This window comes from Erigeron canadensis, chromosome 7, assembly GCF_010389155.1.
Source record: "Erigeron canadensis isolate Cc75 chromosome 7, C_canadensis_v1, whole genome shotgun sequence".
NCBI classification, from domain to species: domain Eukaryota; kingdom Viridiplantae; phylum Streptophyta; class Magnoliopsida; order Asterales; family Asteraceae; genus Erigeron; species Erigeron canadensis.
Window position 1 is genome coordinate 20,731,337 of NC_057767.1, and position 8,440 is coordinate 20,739,776.

An 8,440-nucleotide genomic window follows, 5' to 3' on the forward strand; every position below is an offset into this window, starting at 1 on the left:
CTTCTGGATAATTGGATCCCCTAAATCCCCCCACAGGGTCACTTATACCTCCCTTTGAACGAACAACTTTTGACATGATCAATCCTCTAAGAGTAGCCACACACAAATACAATGCATATCGTAACCACTTGCAACCATTTTATACCTATCATTTGGCTGATCATTGAAGAGCCCCTCGTAAATAATATCACAATTAAGACAAACCTTTTCATACCCAAACGGTGTAGATAAGTGAAGAGTCTCATTTAAAGAGCGTTAACTAGCTTATTATTTAAATTATATATTTGGTTTGTTTGTGCTCATTAAATACTCGTAATATTGCTACAAAATAGCTTGTTTATTTGGTTGCTTGATTTATAACTAATTACACAAACTAAATGCAGTACCTCGTTAGATTGATGTAAAATAGCTTCATGTAACTCAATTTATAGTATATAGATAATTAACCTTATTTATAAGTACCTTAATTAAACCTATTAAGTACACATCGATAAAACGTCAAGAATGCACTAATTTTTCCACTCCCATCATAGAACTTTTAGATATACAAGAGAACAAGAAAACTCCATCATAAGAGAGTATTTGAACTCTCATCCCTCAAATCATTGTTAACACAGTCACTACCCTCAAAGGATTGGATGGCGTAAAACCGTATACATAATACGGTTACCAGTAGGGAATCGTCACCCAAATATCCTAATCTTCCTCACACTCCCCCATGCTAGGTGGCATGGGACTCACATAACTCTCTTTATTTATATAATGATATTAGATTGCATTCTAAAACAGTATATGTTAATCGACGTATCATCAATTCTATAAAGAAAAAGGATCATTACAAAAAGAAGAAAAGAACCTGTAATATTTAACCCAATATCATGATGATAGATATAGAAAAAGAGGGTGAATCTGGCAAGAATCTATAATAAAACACATAAGCAAAAAATATATTAGCAACAAAAATCTAATTATAACAATAAAACGGATATATATAATTAGAGATTGGATTGTGTTTCTGGTGAAAAGTAAAAAGTAAGATCGATGGATTAGATTAGTGGTTTTGGTGATGGAATATGGTGAGCGAGGGCAGGAAGTGCTTATCATTATTGAGTAATTTACTTATAGTATAATAATAATGGCATGAAATCAAAAGTTACCTGAACGGTTGGAATCCTCCGCTTTTCGCATTCCACTTATCAATTTTCTGCTTCACCGTCCACTTCCCACTATTACCATTACCATCTTTATAATTGTCGATCAATACATTGATATACTTACATTAATAATTAACAATCCATTAACATTAAGCATTCAATAGATCATAATTCATACACATATAAATACATAAAAATTCATCTATCCATCTAATTACCATCCAAATGCATCAATGCATTCAATGACACAATAACCAATTGCAAGAAACACAATTCACGGATATAGTATTACATTGAATCATTAGTAAAAGAGATTATTAACTATCATATTAATGAAATGCTAATTAAATCTATTAAGTAGACACCGATAAAGCGTCAAGAATGCGTCAATTTTTCCACTTGCTTGATAGAACTTTTAGATATATATATAGATGGTGAGTATATATCTTAAAACCATGTTTGAAATTTATTTCATGTATCTCTGGAAACTTTAAACTTAACATATGTGAAAGTCTTTGTATTTAACAAACACAAAACAATTAGTCGAGTCTTTAAATATCCGTTTGGAATATTCGAAATATTTGATCGGAAACTTTACTGGAGCTTGTTCGAAGAAAATATATATAAGAAACTGAACAATCTTCTTAATGACTTGATCTTATTAGTTTTATTAATTACTTGATCTTACCTCCTTTGTTATTGGTTTCCAACACATGTAAGCAACAATTGCCTACAATCAAAATCAATCAGAATAAGAAAAAGCAATAATTATATTATACTAGTTTTAATACCCGTACGATGTATGGATTATATAATGTATGATGATACAATTATATTTATATAAAAAATATAGAAAATATGTGACTGTAAAATACCCAAATTAATTTGGATACATACCTTTAAACATGTTATATGAAATCACATGAATTATATAATATATTTGTTTAATTAAATGTTTAAAACTTAGTGTCTGTTTGGCAAAGGGATTTTAAGGACTTTTAGGAGCTTAAAAGCCCTGAGCTTTTAAATATAAGCTCATTAGCCCTGTTTGGAAACGCATTCGAATTTAAAAGCCCCAGCCCCAAAAAGCTCCTAAAAGCCCCGAAAGATCTTTAAAATAAAAGCTCGTAGGAAGAGAGTTGATAAAAAGCCCCAGCCCCTAGCCCCAACCTCAAGCTCTAGCCCCAAGCCTTTAACTACAGCCCCAACTCCAAGTTTTTGTGCCAAACATACCCTTAGTGTATATCTTGTCTTTTATAACTAGATTTTAGACCCGTGTCCAACACTGGACACGGGGTTTACGATATTATCAATATTAGATGTTCATACATTTAATTCATAAAAACTTATAATTTTGAACGTATACAGTTCTAAGTGTTATACTTTGCAAGTTGTAGTACAATAATCACGTGTTCGTCACTGTCATTGTTAGCTGGGACATATTGATCGAATTGTTTGTCGTAGTCATTTCACAAGGCACGTGTTACAATAATTTCTCTATTATAGAAATTTGAAACCAGTTTTACTCATAATTTGATATTATTATTAAAGATAATTAAGAATTAAAATATAAACATACTTATGATCATATACAGGACTGTCTCCAAAAATAATAAAAAAAATTTAGGGCCCGATGCAAAAGAAAAATTAGACCCGTAAATGCTATTCTAATGAACTTTGATGAACCAAATGAACATATAAATGGAAAAGTAAAGAATGAGTCTGTTGAGTGTGAGAAAATATGAATAAATATTTTGAACTTTCCATTGGAATAATAATATAATTGATATGTTCTTATTATATTGTATGTGCTTCGATCTATTTTTCTGATTTCTATAAGAGCTGAGTTCCAAAATCCGGTAGGAAATCCGGTAGGAGATGAGACTTAATAGAAAATATTCAGATTCGTTTCGGGTAAAACGTTCCATTCTAAATCTCATACGGTTTGATTTATTAGGAAAGCATGAAGATAATAAATTTAAATAATGATAATAATAGCCACATACGTGCACATTGAATCTGTTTGAAAATCGTATATGAACAGACTCATTTTGATTATCTTATTTTACACCTTAAGAAATCATGCCATTAGATATTGGTCTTATTGGTCTTAGTATAATCAGGGAAAATCTATATTCTATATATATCTAAAAGTTCTATCTAGCAAGTGGAAAAATTGACGTATTATTGACGATTTATCGATTGGTACTTAATAGATGTAATTAGGTTCTTTAAAATATTTAATTTCCTTTAGAATATTTAATGTGTAAATATAAATGATATATATATCTATATATCTATATATATATAAAAGTTGCATTCTACCTATTGAGTGTTAAATGTTAATGAATGTGTTATTTAGTTTAGTTATTAGCCCAACTCCGTTCAAAAGCCTTTAAATTTTTTATTAAAAGTGAGGTTGTTGATACGTATTCTCCTCAAAGAACTTGGGTAACCCAAACACCCCATCCAATCAATAAAATATTGCATTCATCACCACCTATGCGTATACTTCCCTCCTCTCCTCCGCCGGTTCCCTGCCCTATCCATACACATCACAACTTCCTTTCTACGATGGTAAATCGGTGATCACTCAGTATGTATTTTTCTATCCCTTTAAATTATTCTCCACTCCCGTTCTCTGCCTCATCTTATTCTCCATTGAATCTTTAAAAAGTTGACAATCTTTGCAGTTGAAATTTGATGTTGTGGTTTTATAATTACAGATTCAAGATTTTTTAATGTCGGTTTTATGTAGTGAATTTGAATCGGTGCTCTATCTAATACGTTCCTTCTAGGATTGAATTGCAGATTCATGGTATATTTTTTTGCATTATTTTTAGTTTGATGCTTATAATTTGTTTAAAGTTTCAACCCAACAACAATGATAAAATACACAATTTCTTATTTTGATTTGTGTTATTAGCCGATTAGGATTCATAAGATATTTAATATCTAAAGTAAATGAACAGTGTGTGTTTATGTCTTATGTTTTGTAGATTTTGTTGGATACTTTTAATAGTTTTGTAATAAAATCTTAATTTTCTGTTGTGCGATGTTGCAGGTAACTAATTTTTGGTTGAATTTGATTAACTAGCAGGTAACCTCTTTCAATACATTATCATCATTGCTCCTTTTTATGTTTATATAGATAAATATATAGATAAATACATATATTAAATGTATAAGTCGTGTTTTTATCATAGAATATATATCAGTAGTTTTTGGCTATGGTCAGCCAGAAAACCTTTGGTGTTCGATGTTGACCCTAATCGAAAAATTAGGAGTAGATTTTTCTTGAGAAAAAAATTTGGAGTTAATATTCTTTTGATGATTTCACGTGAAAAACTCTTGGTTTCTTAACTAAGATTACATTTCTTTGTTATTCTTCAACGAGAAATCCACCCCAAATGTTATCACCTATCAATCTATACGATTTTTCATTAATTTCTCTTTTTTCCCATTATGTTTGAGCTTTATATCTCACGTTTATAAAATAATCCAGTGGAACAATTGGGGTGATATCTGTTGATGCTGGCATAATATGGATAGGTATGCCAATTTCTTGATGAAATACCTGAATGAAATTTGGGCTATCTACTTTTAAGAAAATAACATGTTTTCTTGGTCGGTCATTTTATGCTTAGTTTTAGATGATAAGAAATTGAACTTTCGAATGATAAAAACAAAATTACAGGAGACAAAGCTATGCCTATTATTTGGTTCAATTTTGTTTCAATTATAATTTGTTGTTTACAGTTTTTTGTTTTTATTTTATGATTTCATGTCTGGCTTTCATTTGATCTAAAATGTAATGGCTAAAGCTCTTTGATATGTGGCTGGCTTATTGTGCAGTTGTTAACTGAGGCTTGATTGGGTTAAAAAACTGTAGCTTTTGATGTGGCGTTGTTTGTGTTGGTGGTCTTCATTTACGGAAAAAAACCAGTTTGGCATCACAAGGGGATTGGAGATATCTGCAAAGAAGTTAATGACAGTCGTAGGTATCACCTTCTTTTTTATAAGTTTATTTTATTACAGTTTTTTATGTCCTTACACATGATTCTAAGTTTATATTATTACACTTATATATGTCATTACACATGATTGCCATTCGATAGTTGTAGCATAATGGAGAAACTCAAAACGGAGAATAGGATGCCTTAAAGGTAAATAAAAGAGAGAAGATAGCTGTCTGCGGGAAACAATAAGGAAGCAGCCTGGTATTGTGCACTTCAAAGCTGGCCAACTGGTGGAATTGAAAACGTTCCAGAAAGGATATCGTGGTACCTGGTTCCAATTCAAGGTACCTCTTTCATTGAATTTACTTCACTTTTATTCTTCTCATACCTATAAATTTAGAATGTGGTTAGTTTTTATTCACCTAAACTTAAACCATTGGGCTAAATAAAGTTATATCTATTTGAAATATTTTTCGTTGTGGCATGTGACGTAGGGATGGGCTTCAGTTAGTCGAGGTCTCAATTTACATATTTTATAAACAAAGAAAAATTATAAGAACTGCGCTGGTTTGAACATCTGATTTCATAATTTTAGTAGTTTTCTTTTAAATTATGTCTTTTGTTCATATGATCTTTTATGCTGTTATTTTAGAGTATAAAATCAACGAGTTTTGGGTTTTGAACGATAGTCCTTACATGCTTGAGTTTGATGGGTTGACATCTGCAAGAAAGGTCGTCGGTGATGTGCTTGCCTACGAGGGTTTGATGGGTGGGCATTGGCTAAGGGTGTTTTGTTGGCATAGACAATGACCCTCCAACGGAAGCTATGCTTGCTGGTTTGCTCCCAGTAATGGCGCCGACCGGGACACTGGGTTCAGCCTAAACTACTTGAAAGCAATTAAACCCCTCATACCCTCCAGTTTGATGGTATGACCTATCCATATTATGCCTTCACCGACGAGCTTTCTTGCAGATGTCGACCCATCAAACTCAAGCATGTAAGGTCATTGGAGGGTCATTGTCTATGGCAACAAGTCGTTGGTGATGTGCCTGCCTACGAGGGTTCTTGCAGATGTCGACCCATCAAACCAGCAAGCATAGCTTCCGTTGGAGGGTCATTGTCTATGCCAACAAAAGAACCTTAACCGATACCCACACCATCAAAGCAGCGAGAACCAACCAAAAGGAAATTGTACGTACACTTTTTAAGTTTTCCATATTATATAGTGTCCTGGCACAATTGTTTGGTGACATCTATGTTGTCTGCTCACCAACTTCAAGATCCTTAAAGAACAAACCACTAAAGATCTGGTCATAGCTAACTCGGGCGGGGACCTGGAGGCTGACCAAAGCAAAGGGAAAAAAAGGTATATGATGAAATTAACTTGCCCTGTTTCCATGTTGTCTGTACATATGTGTTAATGCATTGTTACCATGCTTTTCAAAACAGTGTTGTTGCTAATGCTGCCTTGGAAGTGGCTAATGCCGACAGTGAAGCTGTCTGTGTTGCCTTAGATGATGATGTGGAAGGTGAAGACACAGGGGTGTCCCGATCTTCCAAAAAACGAAGGTATATGAGACAAAAATTGTTCTACAAACTACCAATATGTTAGCCGCTTAATATGTAATGCATGACTTGGTTGAACCTGGGTCCGACACAGAAGATTTGGTTGAACCAGCAGCTTGAATCAGTTAAATAGAGTCAGGGCATGAGGGCTGAAGGGTGAAGTTGTTTTAGAATGTTATGACCCAGCCTTTTATATGTCTACGCTTTCGTTAAGGCAGATATTTATATTTCAGTTTTCTTCGAATAATTAGGAAGTTGTGTCACTGCCATATGTGGCATCGAAATATGTTTTATTATGTTTTTGCTGAATTGTTTTTCCTAATGTTACCGTATGTTGTGGTTGCCCTTTATAGCACGCCAAACTTCAGTTTCGTTTTATAGCTATGTTTTTTCCCGAACTTCTACTCTAATAAATATGGCTTTGTTACAAATGTGTTGTTGCTGGCTTACTTTGTACCGTTCTAAGTATCTGGTGTTTCTGAATCTGTTTCTGCTGTTCAATCAAATTATTCATGCTACAAATTCATAAAACAAGAGTCCCATCCTTAAAACGCACCTTGAAAGTAAAACTTGTCTACACTGTAGACACAAGTATGCTTTGTTCCCATGTACAATTTGGGCATCACAACTGCACTGTCATGTTAACTAAGTTTATTGTCTTATGCCTTCAAATAAAATTCTTTATTTCACACCACTTTTGTATGCTCCTGGGCAAATAAACAAAGATGTGACTCTTTATGTGTTGTACATATGATTATCACGTAACGTACTTAAAGCTGCATCTTTTGGTGCAAAGAACAATAAGGAAGACAAAGTGTACGTCAGTTTCTTTTCTACTCTGATAATAAAAAATAAATCTTATTTAAGGCACTTAGCTTATGCACAAGGTCACCCATTTACTGATGTCTCTCATCAGTTAAATACAATCTGTTCGAATACTAATACATACATGACCCTTCGGTGTTATAGGGTTACATATTCAGTACAAACGAACCCTCCAAGTGTCCCTCATTTAAAGAAATCTTTTTGGATTATCTTATTTATATATCGTCGAAAATAAATAAAAAAGCTACATAGAAAGACAAAGAGAAATTATAGACATCAATCGAAATTATAGCAGCAGAGTGTTGCCTCTTCTGGTGGATCATCCACATCGGTTACTAAGCAGCCTGACCCAGTACCAACTCCAAAAAAGAACGAGCCAAAAAACGGAAATTGTGAGTATTGTTCAACTCGACTATTGGTTCATCAAGGAGCTCATCAACCCCATGCTCAACCTCCATTGCATACCAATATCTTAGTGAAGCAACCCGATTCCAAAGATCCTCATAAAGTTAGATGCCACACCTGCTGATAAGAATAAATACCAACGAATGGTAGGAAAGCTGATCTATCTAGCCCACACTCGTCCAGATATAGCATATGTGGTTGGAGTTGTGAGTCAGTTTATGCACCAGCCTCAAGAGGAACACATGAATGCAGTTTTAAGAATTATCAGATATCTGAAAGGAACTATTGGTCATGGTGTTTTGTTTAAAGCAAATGGTCATCTTAATATTCAGATATATACAGATGCTGATTGGGCTGGAGATAAAGGGAACAGAAGATCAACCTCAGGATATTTTTCTCTAGTAGGAGGTAATCTTGTCACATGGAGAAGTAAAAAGCAAAAGGTTGTTTCTCTTTCAAGTGCAAAAGCTGAATTTCGAGGTATAGCCAAAGGCTTAGCAGAAGCTTTGTGGCTGAAAAAACTTGTGACT

The 8,440-nt window shown here is 33.5% G+C and overlaps 1 long non-coding RNA gene across 9 annotated transcripts; it reads left to right on the plus strand.

Annotated features, from left to right (window-relative positions):
* Positions 1 to 3,560: 3,560 nt before the first annotated feature.
* LOC122606935 lies at positions 3,561 to 7,111 on the plus strand. 9 transcript variants are annotated; one of them, XR_006325005.1, is made up of 9 exons: positions 3,561 to 3,750; positions 3,881 to 3,972; positions 4,219 to 4,254; positions 4,660 to 4,706; positions 5,010 to 5,155; positions 5,273 to 5,457; positions 5,766 to 6,305; positions 6,395 to 6,480; positions 6,564 to 7,111. It is a non-coding gene; the product is annotated as an uncharacterized LOC122606935 (long non-coding RNA). The 9 variants fall into 9 exon arrangements; XR_006325001.1 differs by lacking the exon at positions 4,660 to 4,706; XR_006325003.1 differs by lacking the exon at positions 4,660 to 4,706 and having other exon boundaries at positions 6,087 to 6,305.
* Positions 7,112 to 8,440: the final 1,329 nt, after the last annotated feature.